We start from the raw sequence: 20505 nt of genomic DNA, 5'->3' as shown, positions 1-20505 counted from the left end.
CTGCTCCGGAGAGTCTCCCGGCAGTGAACAAGTTGCTTCCGAAAAAATACTGTTCAGCCAGTGGTGACCCCTGCTACTTGTCTACGCACCCCGTTTTGTGGTGCCGGTGGCTACGCCCCAGCAAAGCAGGCTCCGTACCCTACCATCCCTCCTGATGGGGACGACAAGCGCTTTGATGGTTGGGCAAAGAAAGTATTTTCATCTGGGGGTATGGCTTTAAAGGCAGCCAACTCAGTTTGTGCCTTAGCAAGATTCACTCACATTCTGTGGAATTGTGTATCTTTGGTGGCTGAACATATTCCCAAAGGGGAGGAACGGGATGGCTTTCTAGCCCTCGTGCAAGATGGCAAGGATGCCATGTGTGAATCCGTTCAGCCGCATCTGGACGTGGCAGACTGTGCCAGCCGGTCCATGGCGGTGAGCACCGTGATGAGCAGGTTTGTGTGGTTGCGTAAGTCGGGGTTTGCTCATGATGTGCAGTCCCGGCTTCTCAACATGCCATTTGATGGTGTCCATCTTTTTGGCAGCAAGGCTGACGAGAGCCTTGAGAGGTTTCAGACTTCCAAAGGTGCAGCAAATTCGTGGAGCGCTGCAGTAAGTCACCCTCCGCCTTTTCGTCCTTGGGGACAGCAATGGAGGGGAGGTTCCTTTCGATACTACTCTTCCTTTGGTAGATTGAGGGGAGCTGCCAGTCAAAGGGACCAACATAGGAGTACCAGAGGTGGAAAACAAGGTACTCGAGGTACCAAAGCCGCTCGGGCAGTTGCCCCCTTGCCTTCAGGCACTGCCGCGGCCGCTTCCGCTCAGTCATGAGGCCATGGCCCATGGTTCGCCGGTTGGGGGAAGGCTGGCGCAGCATCTTGTAGAATGGCGTGCCATTACTTCAGATGTGTGGGTTCTGGAGATCACAGCCCACGGCTACTGTCTTCCTTTCCGGCAGAGGCCTCATGACAATCCACACTCTTTGAAGAGTCCGGATCCGCTCCTTGTGCAGGAAATCCTATCCCTGCTGGAGAAAGGCGCCATAGAACTGGTGCCTGTAACGGAGAGGAACAAGGGATGATATTCCCCATATTTTTTGATCCCGAAAAAAGACGGGGGATTGAGACCCATCATGGACTTGCGTGGTTTGAACAAGCTCCTCAGGAAGGACAAGTTCAAGATGGTTACTCTTTCTCAAGTCCTCCAGGCCCTTCAACTTCAGGATTGGTTGGTGTCTCTCGACCTTAAGGATGCTTACTTTCATGTGCTGATTCATCCCAAGCACAAGAAGTACCTGAGGTTCGCGTTTGGCGACTCGCATTTTCAGTTTCGAGTCCTGCCGTTCGGATTGACCTCCGCCCAAGGGTCTTCACCAAGCTAATGGTGGTAGTGGCAGCGTATCTCCGGAAAGGGGGGGGATTCACGTCTACCCCTACCTGGATGATTGGTTGATCAGGGCGCGCTCTCCCGAACAAGTCCTGGATCATCTGTCCGTCACCTGCCACTCCCTTCACAAGCTGGACTTCTCCCTCAACTTAAAGAAGTCTCATTTGACACCTACCCAGCGGCTCCAGTACATCGGAGCAGTGAACGACACATCCCTGGGGCAGTGTTCGCCTCCCCGAGTTGAGGGCTCATCAAATTCTGCAGATGGTGGACAAGTTTCGACATGCCCAGAGTCTCCCGGCGTTCGAGTTCTTGAGGTTGCTCTGCCTCATGGCATCCTGCATTCTATTGGTGCCTGAGGGCAGGCTGCGGATGAGATCTATACAGTGGGATGTCAAGATGCAGTGGTCGCAGTCCTCCGGCAGGACGTCGGATCCCGTTCAGTTGTCGCATTCGGTCATCCAGGATCTTCTGTGGTGGGCTGCCGAAGGCAATCTGATGAAGGGAGCACTATTTTGGCTACCCTGGCCGGAGGTGACGATCGCGACGGACGCATCCCTCACGGGATGGGGAGCTCATGCCAACAAGTTGACAGCGGTCGTTGGTCTCCGTCAGAGTCCAGACTCCACATCAATCTGTTAGAGCTGAGGGCCGTCAGGCTAGCTCTGAAGGCTTTTCTGCAGTCTGTGCGGGAGAAGAATGTCCTGATTATGACGGACAATACAGTCGCCATGCACTACCTAAACAAAAAAGGGGGGGCAGAGTCACTCCCACTGTGCAGAGAGGCAATGCAGCTCTGGTTCTGGGCCATCCAGCAGGAAATTTCGATTGCGGCAGTTCATCTGGCCGGCGATGAAAACGCAGCGGTGGACGCTCTGAGCAGGCAGAGGATGGTCTCTCACGAGTGGGAGCTGGCTCAGGAAGATCTTTTGGGGGACCCCACAAGTGAATCTCTTCACCACCAGTGTCAGCCGGAAGTGCGAAAGATTCTGCTTGTGGGAATTTCCTCTAAGAGGAGCTTTAGGGGACGCGTTCGTAGTAGAGTGGTTCTTCCCACTGCTGTACGCGTTTCCTCCAGTCCCTGACATTCTACAAGTGTTGCGGAGGTTACAGAGGTTCCCAAATGATCCTCATTGCTCCGGCATGGGCCAGGAGAGCGCGTGGTACCCGGACCTTCTCGGCATGTCCATGTGCCCTCCACGCCGTCTTCCCTATCGAGACGGTCTGCTCTCACGGGAGGCGGTCGGGTTCTCCATCCAGAGGTCAAGTCTCTCAGCCTTCATACTTGGTATCTGAAAGGTTGAGGTATAAGGATTGGGACCTCCCTGAAGATGTGATGGAGGTGTTGCCTCCGGCCAGAAGGCCAGCAACAAATCCCTGTACCGTTGCCGTTGGAGAAAGTTCTGTGACTGGTGCAGGGTACAGAATGTGGATCCTTTTCAATGTTCGATTCCTGTGGTTCTGTCTTTTTTGCTTTCATTAGCACACAAGGGCCTGAAAGTGGGTACCATTAAGGGTTACCTGGCAGCGCTGTCAATATTTAAGCGCTCGTCTGAGGAGTGTTCTTATAAGATTCCTTTGATTTCTCCGTTTCTAAAAGGGCTAACTAATGTGTTTGCACCGTCACCTGTCCAGGTGCCGGGATGGGATTTGAACTTAGTTCTAAAGTTCCTAATGGGACCTCTTTTTGAGCCCTTACATTCTTGTCCATTGAGACTGTTGGCCTTTAACATTGTATTTTTTGTTGTGGTTACTTCCGCTCGCAGAGTGAGTGAGTTGCAGGCACTTTCCGCCAAGCTACCTTTCACGGTGTTCCATAAGGACAGGGTTGTCCTTGGGGTTCGTCCTTCTTTTATTCCGAGGGTTGTGTCGTAATTTCATTTGAGCCAGAAGGTAATTCTTCCGGCGTTCTATCCTCCTCCGCATCCTGATAAGGAAGAGGAGAGGCTCCATAGGTTGGATCCTAGGAGAGCTTTGAGTTTCTATCTCTCACGGATGTCCCGGGTTAGAGTGGACGATCAGCTCTTTGTAGGATACGCTGGAAGGCGTTTAGGTCAAGCTGTTTCCAAGCAGACCTTGTCCAGATGGATCATTTTGATGATCTCTGAATGTTACCGTTTGATGGGTAAGGACCCTCCAGTAGGCTCACGGGCTCATTCTACTAGGGGTGTGGCTGCCTCTACTGCTCTGCAGAGGGGTGTTCCCATTCGTAATATCTGTGAAGCAGCCACATGGGCCTCTGTCCATATTTTTGTAAAACACTATTCCCTGGACTCCATCCATGGGAAAGATTTGGCCTTTGGTAAGGCGGTCCTCTATTCTGCAATTTGATTGGGCATTCTAAATTTCCAAATTCTTTTTCCCACCTCCAGACGTTGGTACTGCTTTGGGAGTCTGTCATAGATGTGGAATACGTCAGAGGACAAAATCCACTCGAAGAATAAGTTACTTTCTTACCTGGTAACGTTCTTGCGATGGGATGTTCCTCCGACGTATTCCACATTGCACCCTCCCAGCTTGCCCCTCTACAGAATTTCTTATGCGATTGCAGCTTACGTTTCCACAAGGCTTTCTGCAGTCATACTGCCAGGAGATTGGTGCCACACGTTCTGGGGAAAAAACTACAACTGAGGCTTTGGGCTTTGTGCGTCCTAGATATAACATCCAGTGATGTCGACCCTCGACGAAGTCCCTCGAGGACAGCGTATCAACGTCATCGACGAAAAAGTTTCCAAGGCACCACAGCTGTGGTGATTGTTGCCATAGATGTGGAATACGTCGGAGGAACATCCCATCGAAAGAACGTTACCAGGTAAGAAAGTTAGTTGTTCTTTGGACAGTTCCACCAATTATTGGCGCAATTACTGTAACCACCGGGAAAATGGCAGAAATTCTGCTGCCAGAAATCGCGTCATGCCGCAAATGAGATCAGCGGCAGCCATCTTTAAAAAATCAATCCACCCTAAATGACCCATTTCCTGTAGACATCCGATGGCAGAACTCCTATCAAACATGTTTCAGGAAAAAGGGAAGTCAAGTGTCTGAAATGCGGCTGTATTGTATTGTATTTAATAGGTTTTTTATATAGCGCCTTAAGCCAAAGCGCTTTACAGAGAAGATATTTGCATAGTTTATTGTATATTTATATACATTGTTTATTCATAGAGCGCACCGGGCCGTTAGGCATCTGGGCGCTTGTGGAAATCTTAAGTTACAGTTACATAAACATTTCTTATGTTGCAGTTACAATTTGTCATTGCATGAATATTTTACAGTTTCTTATAATTGTGGAGATCTGAAATTACAGTTACATAAATATATCTTACATTTCTTATGTTACAGGTTATCGTTAGATAAACATTTTCTATTTCTTAAGCTTCAGTTGCAGGCATATCTTACAAGTAACATACAGGATATTAGTTTCTGATGTTTGTTAATCTGCTTAGAATCACATGCTGTGCATAGGTCCGACATCCAGTGGTCACTGCGGAGTATTGCATTTTGTTTTTCGTAGTCGAAAAAGGGGACGTCGACAAGGCGTGTCTGTAACACTATCCCTATAGTGACGTGCGTTGTACCCACAATCCCTCACGCGTCGAGGTCCCTCAGATTGTTTTTTCCCGCCCAGCTTCTGGTCGCCTTACGCGGAGCTCCTAGAGAGACATTGCAAATACTTACTACGGACCTCGGTCCTTAATTATACTTATTATATTGTTAAAGATCCCTCCCCTCGACGTTAGCTGTGAAGCTGTTTCTCCGCCGAGCAAGTTTTAGACGGAGGGGAAGAGACGGAGGAGATCCTTCGGCGCTGCCGAACACGTGGCCTGGCCTCGCCGGCCAACATACAGTAGGGAGAGTGGGGGTTCGAACTTTTATCTTCTCTTTGAGAATGTCTTTCTTTCTCCCCTATCTTTCCCTTGGGGTTGTTATCACCAGTTATTATTGCCTCAGCTATGGAGAGGACACCTTTTAAGTTTTGCCCACGCTGTAGGGGCAAATATACTTGGAAGGACAAACACAAGCTCTGTAATCGTTGCTTGCCCCTCGATCATAAGGAGGACAGCTGCGCGGCCTGTAAGCTCTTGAAACCAAGAACTCTTAAAGAACGCAAAGTTAAGAGATGTGCGGACTACGCTATGTCGAAGTCAGTTTCCTCACCCGCCGCCGCTGTTACAGAAAGTGACGAGGAGGGTGATAACTCGACGTCCGTTACGGAAGTCATTAACCCCCAGAAGGCCCCGACGGGCTCGGCTCACGCCCTGCTTATGGGGATGAACACCCCGGCGACAAGGACGCACATAGACCCCATAGGCCTAAGCACACAATCCACGGCTCTTCTTCGTCGAAGACGAAGGATCCATCAGCGCCGAAGGGGACGCAGGACACTCCGGCGTCTACCTCAGACCGTAAGGGTCTGAAGCCCCACCCGCAAACGCAGCCGCAACCAGCGATTGGGCTTTCATCAAACACGGGCGCTACCTCAAAATCATCCGACGTAACGCTCCATAGAGCAGCAGTCGAGGAACAACGCGTAACGCAGGCAACGTCGACACCAGAGCCCTCTACTGACAAACTCGTTGTCGAGAGCCTGGCGAGAATTGTTTCCGAAGACAAACGTAAGCGGACGACGAAACAAACGTCGAATACCGCACAAAAAGCCATGGAAACGCTGAAAAAGCACAAGAGTAGCCAGGAACTGCCCCCTTCATCTAAGGGCACTTCTGAACTACCGGAGGGCTTTTCAGAGGGCGACGGAAACCTCTCTTCGACGTTGTGGGAGCGTTCTAAGCGTTTTGAAGGTGAAAACACTGATTTCCCCCCTCTAGACTATTCAGGGGTCCCCCATGAGACCCTTGAAAGACTCCATTCTTGTATGGAGAAAATGGAAAGGTTTTTGTGAAGCCAAAACCCACCCACACCCAAAAGACCAAGAGAGTGGCCCCAGGATGACCCTAGGGTCAAGATTCCTAGGCTGTTTCCCCCTCCTACAGACGTATTTGACCTCACTGAAGAGGAGCAATACCTCCAGGAAGATGAGTGTTTGGGTGGAGAGGAAGAACATGAGGAAGAGGGGTTTGAAGAAGATCCTTACACTAGTGCAGGAGCTTTTGAAGAAGATACAGCTACCTCGCAGCCCTGGCAATCCCCATCATTGCAGCCTTGGCAATCCCCATCAGTGCACTCAGACCCTGATGTCTTTCACCCTTCTCCTCCCAAGGATTCACCTATTGGAAACACCTCTCCCATAGATGACCAACCTTCACTTAATGCACTATTGCGCAAGGCAGCAGCGCATTTTGAAATAGACACAGAGGAGACATAGACTTTGTAGAGAAAGTTATTAAAGAAAAAGCCCCTGTTAGTCTATTCCGCTCCTGGCTTCTATAAAGAGAAGAAGAACTCCTTCCCTTTCCAATCCTGCCTTAGTCAGAGGGGTCAACCCTCGGATAGAAAAGCTCTTCAGCCCTTCGTCCTCTGACCCTTTGTACATCAGAGGACATTCTATTCCGGACTCCCTCGTAGTTACTAATACAAGAAAAAGAGCGGGGGTACCACTATCCACTAGTGAGGCACCACCTGACAAAGAGGGCAAGAAGCTCTATGCACTTGGGAAGAGAATCACAACCTCCGCCGCCTTCTCAACTAGGATTGCAAATAACAATTCCCTACTAGCTAGCTACGCAGATGCACAGTGGAGCAAGCTGCGCAGCGAAGCAGAGGACGCACCAGAACCCCTGCGTTCACGCCTGTTGGCTATAATCTCAGAGAGAACTCTTGTAAACCAGGGCATCGTAAAGAACTCCTTAGATGCCGCAGAGACGGCTGGCCGTTCCCTGGTTCAGGGAATACTTCTCAAACGCCATGTCTGGCTGCGCAATTCGGGATTTAAGCCGGAAACCCAGGCTTCCCTGATAAATAAGCCCATAGAACAAACACATCTGTTTGGGAAAGTAGTTGATGAGGCCCTAGAACATGCGAAGAAAGAGTTTGATACCATCAAGACTCTTGACCAAATTTCTAGGCCCCCTAACAGACGGGGCTATGGCAATAGACGCTCCTTTCGTGGCCAACGCCAGCAGCAAAACCAACAGCAATTTTACTCTGCTACCAACTGGCCCTCTAACCAGGGTAACAACACCCAGTTCAGTCAAAGAGGCCAACGCCGTGGCAAAGGAAGAGGTCGCGGCTCCAGCCCCAAAGGTTCCACGCCCAATACCAACAAATGACCCGAAGATTCGGGTCCCCTCCCATGCATCACCGGTCGGGGGCCGGCTAACATCGTTCCTTTCAGCATGGGAGGGAATATCGTCAGACCGCTGGTTATTATCCACCATAGCCCACGGATACTGCATCGAATTCAACGGTTCCCCGAAGTACAGACCCCTACGGAACCGACGCATGACACCGGAACACCTCACCATTCTTCTTCAAGAAGTAGAAGAGCTACTGAAAAAAGAAGCTATAGAGGCTGTCCCCCTATCTCAGGTAACAGAAGGTATTTATTCAGTGTACTTCCTTGTACCCAAAAAGGACTTAACCATGCGCCCTGTATTAGATCTGCGCCCAGCGAACAAGTTTGTCAAACCCCAAAAGTTTCGTATGGTGACCTTGCAGGAAGTAATCCCACTGTTATCACAAGGGGATTACATGACAACACTAGACATGAAAGATGCATACTTTCATATTTTAATGTTGCCAGCGCACAGAAAATACCTCAGGTTCAAGATAGAGAACAAACACTACCAGTTCAGAGTACTACCCTTCGGGATAGCATCTGCACCAAGGGTATTCACGAAAGTACTGGCAGTGGCAGCGGCCCACCTGCGCAGGTTATCCATCCCGGTATACCCTTACCTCGACGACTGGCTCATAACAGGGGATTCTTACGAAACATGCTTCTCCAATACCCAAAAGACCGTAGACCTTTTGTCCCAACTGGGCTTCTCCATCAACGAAAAGAAGTCCAGCTTAGACCCCAGCCAAATCAAACAATTCCTAGGGGCTCTAATTCGAACAAAGGACGGCCTCGTCTTCCCCTCCAACGAGAGGGTCCAAAACATGCTGTTTCAGATCCCCCATTATGTGGCAGGTCGACAGGTGACGGTACGCAAAGCAATGCGCTTGCTAGGGATGATGGCGTCATGTATTTATTTGGTAACTCATGCGCGCCTGCGCATGCGCCCAATGCAAGAGTGGCTCTACAGCCAGTGTTGTCAGGCCAGCGGACAATAGGACGATCTAGTGGTGGTCTCGCAGGCCTTGGTTCTCTCGCTACGGTGGTGGACAAAAGAAAACCTGTTATTAGGGAAAACTTTTGCCACACCCGCAGTGGAAGCCACTCTAACCACAGGCGCATCCCTTACAGGATGGGGGGCTCACCTATCCCATCAGACTGCTCACGGAGCGTGGACTCCGAGCTTAGCATCCAAGCATATAAACCTGCTGGAACTACTAGCGGTGTTCAAATCACTGAAAGCCTTTCAGGAACACCTACAAGGAAAGACAGTGATGGTCCTCACAGACAGCACCACAGCCATGTACTACCTCAACAAGCAAGGGGGCACTCACTCTCCAGGACTGTCCAAGCTGTCTCAGAATATATGGAAGTGGGCTCTCAAACACAACATGTTTCTACTATCACAACATGTACCAGGGAAACTCAATCTGCTAGCAGACAAACTCAGCAGAGACTTCCCCCTGCCCGAAGAGTACGAATGGCAATTGCACGAAGACATCGTCTTAGACGTCTTCACGCAATGGGGATTCCCGGAAATAGACCTGTTCGCAACTCTGGACAACTCACAATGCCAAAGTTACGCCTCCAGGTACCCCCAGAACCAGTCCAAGGGGAACGGTCTGTCGATTCAATGGTCAGGGAAATTTGTTTACGCCTTTCCCCCGACTCCCCTTCTCAACAAGGTGGTGCACAAGATGCACCAGGAGCAGGTTACCATGATACTAGTGGCCCCAATGTGGGCCCGGCAGCCATGGTTCGCTCACTTGATGGAGATGTCCCTATCTCCCCCAGTGAAACTTCCCTGCCCGTACAACATGCTGTCACAAGACAAGGGCAGGACACTGCATCCCTGCCCTCAGACCATGAACTTAGCAGCCTGGCTCCTGAGATCATAGAATTTGGACATTTACAACTCCCGCAGAGATGTATGGACATCCTCAGGGAAGCCAGAAAACCTAATACTCGCCACTGCTATTCTAGCAAGTGGAAAAGATTTGTCATCTGGTGTAGAGGTAAGAGCATCAACCCGGTTGACTGCTCTCCCACTAACATTGTTCTGTACTTGACCCATTTACTGGATTCAGGTCTAGTGTTCAATTCCATTAAAGTCTACCTAGCGGCACTTTCTGCATACACCACTTCCCAACTTAGTGTCGTGGTGGAAGATACCAGTTATGAAGGCCTTCATGGCGGGGGTAAAGAGAATACACCCTCCGATAGCTAACCCAGCTACCGGATGGGACTTAAATGTGGTACTTTCTAGACTCATGGGCCCTCCTTTCGAACCCATGCACAAAGCAACTCTTAAAGACCTCACTCTTAAGACTGCTTTCCTAATAGCTATCACCTCCATTAGGAGAGTAAGTGAACTACAGGCTCTTTCTGTACTAGACCCCTTTGTAACAGTTCACAAGGATAAGGTGGTTCTACGCACACACCCAAGGTTTGCACCAAAATTCATCTCGAAATTTCATGTAAACCAATCAATAGAACTACCAACGTTCTTTCAAAACCCTTCCAGCTTGGGAGAAAAAAGTCTGCATACACTAGATGTACGCAGAGCTGTCATGTTCTACATGGAAAGAACCAGACCACTGAGAAAGACTAATCAGTTCTTTGTCTCTGTGGCAGCAGGAAGAGAAGGAGATGCAGTTTCAAAGTCCACTATATCTAGATGGATTGTTCAATGCATCACTCTCTGTTACATTCTTGCTAAGAGAGAACTACCCTTCAAGCCAAGAGCACATTCCACTCGAGGCATTGGGGCTTCCATAGCGTTCATTGCAAATGTTCCCCTTGAGTCCATCTGCAAAGCGGCTACCTGGAGTTCTGTGCACACCTTTACAAAACACTACTGTCTAGATGCACATTCTAGATCTAACTCCCAGGTGGGACAGGCAGTATTAAGACATCTTTTCTCTACTGTTCCTTCTCATAACCCACCGCCAACTCCGGGTACTGCTCGCTAGTCTATGCACAGCATGTGATTCTAAGCAGATTAACAAACATCAGAAGACAATGCATTACTTACCGTAAAAGCATTTCTGATGGTTGTATCTGCTTAGATTCACATGCGCCCACCCTTCCTCCCCGCTCGGATTGTCATATTTTTACAGTTATCAGTGGCATAGAAGGGAAAAGGGGAAGGCAAGTGGTGAGGGGAGAGGTGTCTGGGAGACCGACCGTTCAGAAGAAAGTTGTCAGCAATCGTTGGTTTATAGCCAGAGTTTAACATTAGTTTTGAACATGTGAAAGGAGGGAATGGCTCTAAGTGGATCCGGAATAGAGTTCGATAGATTTGCAGCCAGTATTGGGAAGCTTGAATCTCCAGTTCTTTTCAGCTTGAATTTAGGGATTTTGATGCTATTGATTTGGGCATTTCTAATGGGGCGTTCAGATGTGTGCCTGGTAAATTTCTCAGTGAGATATACTGGAGCTTTGTTGAAAAGACCGTTGTGTGTAATGTTCAGGGTTTTAAGCTTGATATGGTCATCGATGGTCAGCCAGTTAGCAGTTCTTCTATGTTCAGATATCCATTGTCCTTTGGGAATGCCTAGTGCTGTTCTGAGGGTGTTGTTTTGCAAGGTTTGGAGTTTATGGGTGTTGTTTGCTGGTGCCTAGGTAGAGTGCCTTACAATAGTCCTAGTCTAGTTTAGAAAGGATGAGAGCTTGTGCGATGGTGATGCAACTGTCTGTGGATAGAAATTGTTTACATGCGTGAATTAGCTTGCAAGTATAGCTGGTTGCTGAGGCTGTGGCATTAACTTGCTTGTTAAGGTTGAGAGCTGAGTCTAAGTAGAATCTTAGCGTTTTAACTTCCTTGGCTACATTGATTATGATACCTTCAATATTGATGGATTTGTATAGGTGGGAGAGTTTGTTTAGTTTGCTGGTGGAGCCAATGATTAAGAGTTTGGGTTTATCGTCGTTAAGACATAAGCTGTGTGTGGCCATCCAGGTTTGAATGGTTTGGTAGATTTTTTTTTATGAGGGTAGTGTCTTTGTCGTAATCTCCGTGGTATGAAGATCTGGGTGTCGTCAGCATAATTAGTATATGAGACACCCGGTTTATCCAGGATATCAAAGAGGCGCTTTGTAAAAATATTGTACAAAGTAGGGGAGACGCATGACCCCTGAGGAACACCACAGGTGATAGGGACTGGGTCAGCGATTGAGATGGCCGTGAAAACTCTTCTCGTCCTATTATCCAGGAATGAATTTATCCATGCAATGGCGGAAATGTTGGCAGCCAATTTAAGGTGGTTACAGAGTACTTTGTGATCATCTACCAGGTCGAATGCTGCTGATAGATCTAGGAGTAGAAGAATGGATGCATCTCCTTTGACTTTGCGATCATCTAGTTGTTTTTTGAGATCAAGGAGGGCCGTCTCGGTTCCATGTCTGTCTAAATCCCAGTTGTCTAGTGCCCAGTAGGTTGTTAATTTCCAGGTAGGTTTGGATCTGTAGATAGGCAGCTTTATCTAAGATTTTAAGGAGGAACAGAACTGTCGTTATAGGTCTATAGTTAGTTGGGACATTAGGGTCTAGGTTTTTTTTTTATTTTTTAGGAGGGGTAATATCCGGCATCTTTGAGGTTGGTGGGCACAGAGCACGATTTAAAGGAGGAGTTGATAAAGCAGGTGACAAAAGGGGCTAGTTGTTGTGCAGCTTCTTTGATACTAGGGGCTGGGCAGATGTTGCCAAGACAGCGAGAGGGTTTAAGAGATATGATGATATTCTTTGCTTCCGCAATGGAGATAGCTCTAAAGTTAAATTAGTTGTGTGGTTCAGTTTGGTTGACGGCGAGTTCCTGTAGGATGGCTCCTTGAGTGGAGAGGGCAATATTGTCAGGAAGTAAACCATGCAGGTAATACAATAAGGTGGACTGAAAATACTTTAAGTAAACTAGATGGTATTCTTGGTAATTCCACAAGTGCATTGATAAGCAATATAGATTGCATGAATGAGTGTGAGATTGAAAAAAGGATCCAACATTTCACTAGTCCAGTGGGTAAGGTGGCATTACGGGGTGTGGTGGTTTGTAATAAATATACCAATTGCTACGATAAAAACATTCGGGATAAAAAAAATCTATGCATCGACAAATCCGTCTGGCATTAAAGGGAGGTAAATGTGAAGAGACGGCGAACCATTGTAAAGATCTCCGTAGATCTACCAGGGTTGGCTTAGACGAGGGAAATATTCCATCCAGAATGCTGAATGGCAACATATGATTAAATTATTAAGGGGAAAGTGTACCCGTTCAATATGGTTGGTACTGTTGAAAGCCAAGGGGGATGTTAGAAAACACACAGTAAACCCTATACAAGGGCAAACTTGGGTAACCTATTTAAAAAATCGAGGGGGGGGTCCCAATACAAAATATACTGCCTGCTACTGTGGAGGGGGGGTGGCGACTCTCCTTCACACAGAGTCCTTGAAAGAAGTAATTCTTAAGTTGAATAAGTCGAGAGCATCCGGTCCTAATGGGTTGGCTAACATTGCTCTTAAGAGGATCCCGGACCAGTGGGCCCTCATTTTACGAGCTCTATTTGAAAAGGTATGCCAAAATCAGCAAATACCAGACACATGGCATAACGCGGTTCTCTTACCGGTTTACATAAAGGGCGACAGGATGCTCCCCGAGAATTATAGACTATTGTCATTATTAGATGTAACATGGAAGATCTTTGCGTCATTTATATTGGTTGCTTTGAATCAGTGGGTTGAGGAATCTAAGATCCTGCATTTTTCTCAAACTGGCTTTCGGGCTGGTTCAGGTACAAGTCATAACCTCAGGGTATTGGATTTACTCATACGTGGTACCCTCGAATCCGGTACCCAGACTTTATACATAATTTTTGTTGATTTTAAAGCCGCGTTCGACACGGTTCATCGGCCCAGACTCTGGGAAAAACTTATTAAAGCCGGTTGTCCTGCGTAGCTTGTTAGTGTACTACAGGGATTGCACTTATCTACCAAGGCATCGGTCTGACTTACGGACGATGGGGTCATTACCGAGATGGTTGAAAATTGGAAAGGAGTTAAATAGGGCTGTACCCTGGCTCCGACCCTGTGTAACTTGTATATGGCGGATGGCCCAGACTGGCTCCACACAGAGGTGGGTTGTTGTCCCAGGGTAGGGGGTAGTCCCCTGCCTTGCCTATTGTATGCAGACGATTTGGTTCTTTTAAATTACACCTTCTTGGGTATCAAGGCAATGTTCATGGCACTCTGTAAATATGCAGATTTAAACAATTTGACCATAAATATGGATAAGACCAAAACTTTGGCTGTCTCGGCTAAGAAGGTGAAGAGACCTATACTTAAGTGTGAACTGGGAATAATTGATTACGTTGAGGTGTATACATATCTGGGGTTAGATATTGATAGCACAACATCTTATAAGAGTATCAAGGTAAGAAAAAAGGTTACAGCCCATAGAATGATCCACTCTTTCGAAATTTGTAAGGAATACAGCAGGGTATTTATTGTTTGTACAGGGCAATGATTCCCTGCAAAGTTTTAGCCCAACAATACTCTATGGATTGGAAGCCCTGGCCATGGCTGATTTATCATGGTTAGACATCTTAGAAGGCAGTTTCTGGAAGCAAATGTGGAGACTCAGGCCATCTGCAACAATTCAGTATATAAGACTTGAATTTGGTTTGACTTCTCTTAAAGGAGAATTGTTGAGAAGACGTGGGCTGTTATACATCAAAACCCATACAAATCCTCGATGTCAACTGCTCACTCTCCTGGCTGCTCCGGTACATCGTAGAGACAGTTTTGGTCTGGTGGTCCATGACCTGTTCAAAGACATAGGATGGTTCCCTGATTTTACGAGGGGCGCACCCTATGCTACACTGAGGAGGGTTTTTTCAAAAAAGTTAAGACAGTGGGATTGGGTGGCAAATTACAGGCATGTAGGGTCTCTACAGAGTTACGCATGTATGTCAAATAATGTGCATAACTATCTGCAGCCTCAAGCCTACCTTAGACAATGCCCAAATAGGGGCATGCAGGCATTTAGGCTAAGGCTGAGGATAAATCAGCTACAGATACTAACAGTAATGGGTCCACAGATGGGCCGCCTTAAAAAAGACAGATACTGTCGTTTGTGTCAAAATGCACTAAGCCCAGAGACTGCCAAACATATTTTCACTGAATGTAGGATATTGGGCCCAGAATATATGAATTGGCTGGGACCATTTGTTCAGAATTTGGAATACATAAAGGGTGATCATTTCTGGGCTTATTGTCTCAACACGGACAGCCAAAAAGTCCATATCGCTATTTATTATTTGTGGTTAACTATTAAAAAACGTTTAGATAGTGTAAAGTGCACTAATGTGTTGTCTGAATGAAATGGTTGGTAATTGCTGGTAAATGCTCGGTTTTATTATTGTATGATAGATCGTACTTGTTTCAGTGTTTTACTGTTTTATTGTCATAATGGATTTGATCTGACTTGATTTGACTTGGATTTGTTTTACAGTGTTTGTTATACTGTGTTTTGATATACTGTGTTTTTTATTGTATTGTGATTTTAGTGTAATTTTGTAAAGTTTCTTTGAAACTAAACAAATAAATAAAATAATAAATATTGTGGAGGGAGGGTTTTTTTGGCAGATATTTTGTTTTGTTACAAGTTGATTTTATTGCATAAGGCATTTTGAATGTTGGTACACCACATTTTATCTTTGGTGCATGAGTCTATGGGAGTGATGGGGGATTCTAATTCTCTGAGGATGGTGAAGATTTCCCTAGTGTTGGAGTTAGCTTTTTTAATTCTGTCATTAAAGGTTTCTTGTTTTGCCTGAATGATTTGTTTTTTGTAACTGTTAGTGAGGGTGGTGGGTAGGTTTTTGTTATGAGGGGAGGTTTTTTTTTTCCAGCAGGCTTCTGCATGAGTTGATAGTGTTGTACAGGTCAACCAGATCATTTGGGTTAGTGATAAGATTGGAGTGATTAGTGATGGGCTGAATCAGGGGGAGGAGATTCGTGACTGTTATGTTTTTTGTACATGCCGAAATTCACTGAAGCAGAGTTGCATTCCCTCACTGAGGAGGTGTTATACAGAGGAGATGTTTGGGGGAAGTCAAAGGAAAACCTCAGGCCAAATGAAGAATGCCATCTTGGGTGCCATAAGGTACAAGGTGATGGAATAACCCCTGAGCGTCATATTGTGCACATTTTTTTTCTTTTTTTTTGGCATTCCTGCTATTGGGAAATTATATTCATGGGTTTGCAGCTTAAATGTCATCACTGCGTGTCCGTTTTGAGCTCTCATCGTGCACTGGCTGACTATGCTGTTACCTATGCATTGTAGTTACCTGTGGTTCACTCATAGTGGATATCGGATCATGCTTTACTTTCATGCTACAACATTGTACTGCAGGGCCTTGTCCTGTGGGTGGTATTTCTAATTTTATTTTTGTCAGAGGCAAGTCCTTCATGCACAGGACTGTGACAGGGCATGCCTTGAATTGTCAATGTAATGGATGTTCCCCCATCCCCTCTTTTGGGACCATTCACACTTGTGATGCGACACATCACATAAATGCCTGCTCGCTCCCTGACCACGCCACCGATATTCATGACCTCCTCACTAACCTTGACCTAGACCTCCTAGCCATTACCGAACCATGGCTCCACGAACCCGCAGGACCCTCCATAACCCTAGCTCTGCCACCAGGGTATACCATCCTCTGGCAGGACAGATTACACACGAAATGGGGTGGAGTAGCCATCATTGTCAAAGAATCGTTATCCGTCGGACAAGTAAATTCCAAACTGGCAGGTAACGCAGACTCCCTAGCTATTAAACTTTCCCTCTCCCCTAACTGCACTATCACTATCCACACCGTCTACCGACCCCCTGGCCCATCTCGATCTCCTAGCTGAGAACCTAAAAACTGCCACTAAAACTATCCTACTGGGGGACCTCGACCTGGAACCTAATGACCCTAAGGACAAGCAGGCTAAAGCCCTCACCAAAGAACTACATTATATGGGGTTCGTGCAACGCATCACTGACCCCACACATTCCTAAAGGTTGCACACTGGATTGGGTGGCGGACCTCAATTGCTCTGCAGGCATTAGCTCCAACACCCCCTGACCCTGGACCGACCATCATATCATTCACTTCACCATACCCACCCCCACACCCATCAGACCCAACACTCCCTCACCTCTGTCATTAGCCAGAAGTGCACGCAAACTGACTAAAGTCAACCTTCAACCCTTTTTAAAAGTCCCTGCTTCAAGCCCCCCTTTTCTAGAGACCCAGTGGTTCTAGCAGAATTATATAACTGCATCCTTAAAATAACTGTTGACACCATAGCACCACTCAAACAAGAAAGAGCCACTCAGGCCGATTCATGGAATTAATGTGCGCCGAAAATTTCGGCGCAAGCGTGCGAAAACGTGCGATTCGCAGTGCAAGTGCGAAAATCGCAGGGAAACCAGCGCACATCGATTCATGGAAGTCCGTGCGCGAGAAAAATATTGGATGTGCGCTGAAAAAGTGTGCGGCGCATGCCGGCGCACAGATCATCTAACGGCGTGCGCCACGGCCACAGCGAAATCGCATATAGCGCGGCGCACATAACAAAAGTAGGCGGAACACGGGGCGTGACACGCGGAATGGGGAGCAACTCGTGAAAATATGGGCGTCATGGGGGAAGTACAGGAGGCAAGTGCGCGGAACGCCCACACGCTCGCCTACAACACGTATTCATGGAATCGAATAGGGCAAACCAGCGCACGGGCAAAGACGCGCACAGACCCATACACGTCCGCCACACGAAAGCAGGCGGTAGCGTCCCTGCGCATGAAAAAAATGTGCGCTAAAAAAAAGCACGTATACACAGCTCTGATGAAAGTCCCATACTGTGGCCCTCTAGGACAAATGACGTGCAAAGGAGTACGCGACAAACACGGACACCCGCTGTGTGAATAATAGCGTGTGCGTGTATTTCATGGGTGCGCGGGAAGTTTTACACGCGATCGGGCCTGGGGGAGCGGGGTACGTGTATTTCAGGGGCTCGCGGGAAGTTTTACACGCAATTCTCCTGGGTACGTGTATTTCAAGGGTGCACAAGAATTCTCACACGCGATTGGCCTGGGTACGTGTTTTTCAGGGGTGTGCGAGAAGTTTTACACGCGATTGGCCTGGGTACGTGTATTTCAGTGGAGCGCAAGAAGTTTGACACGCGAACGGCCTGGGGGAGCGGGTACGTGTATTTCATGGGCTTGCGGGTGGTATTACACGCGATAGGGCCTATTTCAGGGGTGCGCAGGTGTTTTCACACGCGATCAGGCCTGGGGGAGCAGGGTACCACTCACCGTCTGCCTTGCGTATAGAAGAACGCATAGCCAACACCCACCCGCTGTGAAGTAATAGCGTGTGAACCCCAATGCCTGTAAAACACACGCACCGCACCCCACGAAAAGCACGTACAGAGCAATGGAAATCCACGTGGGATCTTCAAGCCCTGCCAGGGCAACGCCCATGCGCGATACGTCACAGATGCGCTTACGCGCTAAGGGCCTTTGATCCAATGGAATCGCGTATGCACGCTGACGCGCTAAGGGCCTTGAATTACACGCTGACGTGCAGAATTTTCACGTGCCAAATCACTCCGTATCAAGCTGGCCACGCGTAAGCACATGCTCCTGCCCAAAAGGCCGAATTACTGCCCCCCCAGATCCGAGCAGCCTCCCACGAGCCATCTGCTGCAGCCTGCCTGCTGCCACCGTGCCCTGCCATTTGGTGCCTGCACATCAGCCATCTGCAGGGGTCCAGTTGCTGTGTCCACCCCTGCTGGAACAGAAGACTCCCGACTGGGATACCATCGCTCCACAGCCCAGCCCCAGGACCCAGTTGCCCACCCACGCCTGCCGCGGGGGTTGCCATGTCGGGGCAAACACCATCCGAGACCACTGGTGACCCCCAGCCAGAGGGGCAGAGGGCCACCAGCTTCAGTCAGAAGGAAGTTGGTGTCCTGGTGGAGCTTGTCCTGGGGCATTATGATGCCCTCTTCGGATCATCACGCGCCGCCTAGGAAGGACGGGACAGGATCTGGGACGACTTTGTGGTTGCCATCAACGCGGAGGGGGTGGCAACCCGCAACATCAAGCAAGTCAAGAAGCGCTGGGAGGACTTGAGGTCCAGGACCCTCATAAAGGCCCGGCGCCTCGTGGAGGGGGGGCCGGGGCAGCATGAGTACCATCCAGCGGAGGGTCCTGGAACGCGTACGCCCAGTGCTCCATGCCCAGATCCTTGAGAGGCAGACCCGTCTGGAGTCGAGCGGTAAGTGGCCAAGCATTTCTGTGTGAGACAGGGCATGTTGCAGTGTGCTGGTTGTCTGATACTTGCCTGTATGTGTGACATAGGCCATGTACGCGTGTGTGTGTGTGTGCAGGGACATCATGGTCATGCATGTGAGACCAGTAATGTGTGAAGCACACGGTTGGTGTATGTGTTTAAATGCAACATGGGGAGCCCTATGCGGAATGGACACATGAGAGCATGCCAGTCTCTGTTCCTGGACATGGGTGGAGGTGAGGGATGGGTGCTGATGCCATGTACATGTATGGTGTCCATGTCTGTGTGTCTGACCTGCGTGTCTGTGACTCGTGAATGCCATGGATGCATGACACATGTCTGTGACCATGTTCAGAATCACTGATGCAGCCTAGTTATCCTTGCATCCACTGTGTCTGGGGTGTACGAGTCCAGATGGATGAAAGTACGGTGAAGTGTGTGCATGCGAGTTCAAAAACAACATTGTATGTTTCAAGAGTCCCTTGGACATGTTTGCTAATGTCCATAGCATGCACCATGCCTGTTACTGCATGTGTTTTGCCTGCACGGACCCATGTGTTGTGGAGGGACATGATGGGAATGATCTTTGACAGTGCCACTCATCTGCTATTGCTTCCTGTCTAGGGGACCATTGTACAGTACCCTGATGCTTGTGTTCTATGTCTCCCTCTACACAGCGCAAAGTGAAGAAGAGGGCGGAGACGGCGCTGTGGAGCAAAGCAGCGGGGATGCCCCCATGGCTGCAGCGGAAGGGGTGGGTGAGCCCCCACAGGTGCTTGCAAGAGCGGAAGACGGGGTGGAGACATCCAGGTTGATGGTTTCCACAGAGGAGGAGGCCGCTACTGAGCCGCACATGGGGCCTGGTGGGGGCATCCCTGCTGGTGCAAGGGGTGTAGTCCAGGGGCAGGAGGCAGCACAGGTCGCCGTGGAGGTGTCACTGTCCCTGAAACTGTGACTGCACCACCATGCACCAGCAGGGATGCCCCATCCCAGGCCCGTCCGCAGGTAGGGGGGATGTCCATGTCATCTGACTCCCCTCCACCTGCGGACGAGGGGACCCCTGGCCGTATGGAGAAGGTCCTGATTGGTGTCGCGTTGCGCACGGGTGTCATTCGTGATGAGGTGCGCGCTTCCCGGGTGGAGCACGCACGTCATCACGAAGAGCACCGTGCCAACGTGGCCCAGTTGGGAGCGGCCGTGGTCGGGGGTTTCGTACATGTGTCGGGCAATCTGGCGACCCTCTCCTCCTCTGTGGAGGCTGCGCCAATCGTTCTCCATGCCGTCTTCCGGCCCAGATGCCACCAGGGCCCCCTGTGGACCTGCCCCGACCAACGCAGCCAACTCGGTGGGGATCCCATCCCTGCCACAGTCGGGAGTCGGAGGTCCAGCAGGGGTGGACACACCAGCAACTGGACCCCAGCAGATGGAGTATGTGACGGCATCATCGGGCAGGGCACGTGCACGACGGCGTCGGTGGATTTCATCAGCCTGGATGCCGTCGTGCTGGCATAGGCAGTTGCGTCGGAGGCAGCGGCAGGCTCGACGTGGGAGGCATCATGGCTCGGG

The 20505-nt window shown here is 49.0% G+C and overlaps 1 protein-coding gene across 4 annotated transcripts in view; it reads left to right on the top strand.

The window, feature by feature from the left end:
- The window catches only part of DNMT3A (DNA methyltransferase 3 alpha), a 2439715-nt gene that overhangs the window by 1214171 nt on the left and 1205039 nt on the right, over positions 1-20505 (top strand). The window lies entirely within an intron of this gene.

This window comes from Ambystoma mexicanum, chromosome 4p (genome assembly GCF_040938575.1).
Source record: "Ambystoma mexicanum isolate Mex_15411 chromosome 4p, UKY_AmexF1_1, whole genome shotgun sequence".
Lineage (NCBI taxonomy): Eukaryota > Metazoa > Chordata > Amphibia > Caudata > Ambystomatidae > Ambystoma > Ambystoma mexicanum.
Note: the sequence above shows the minus strand (reverse complement) of the source record. Positions and strands in the feature narration are given on the sequence as shown.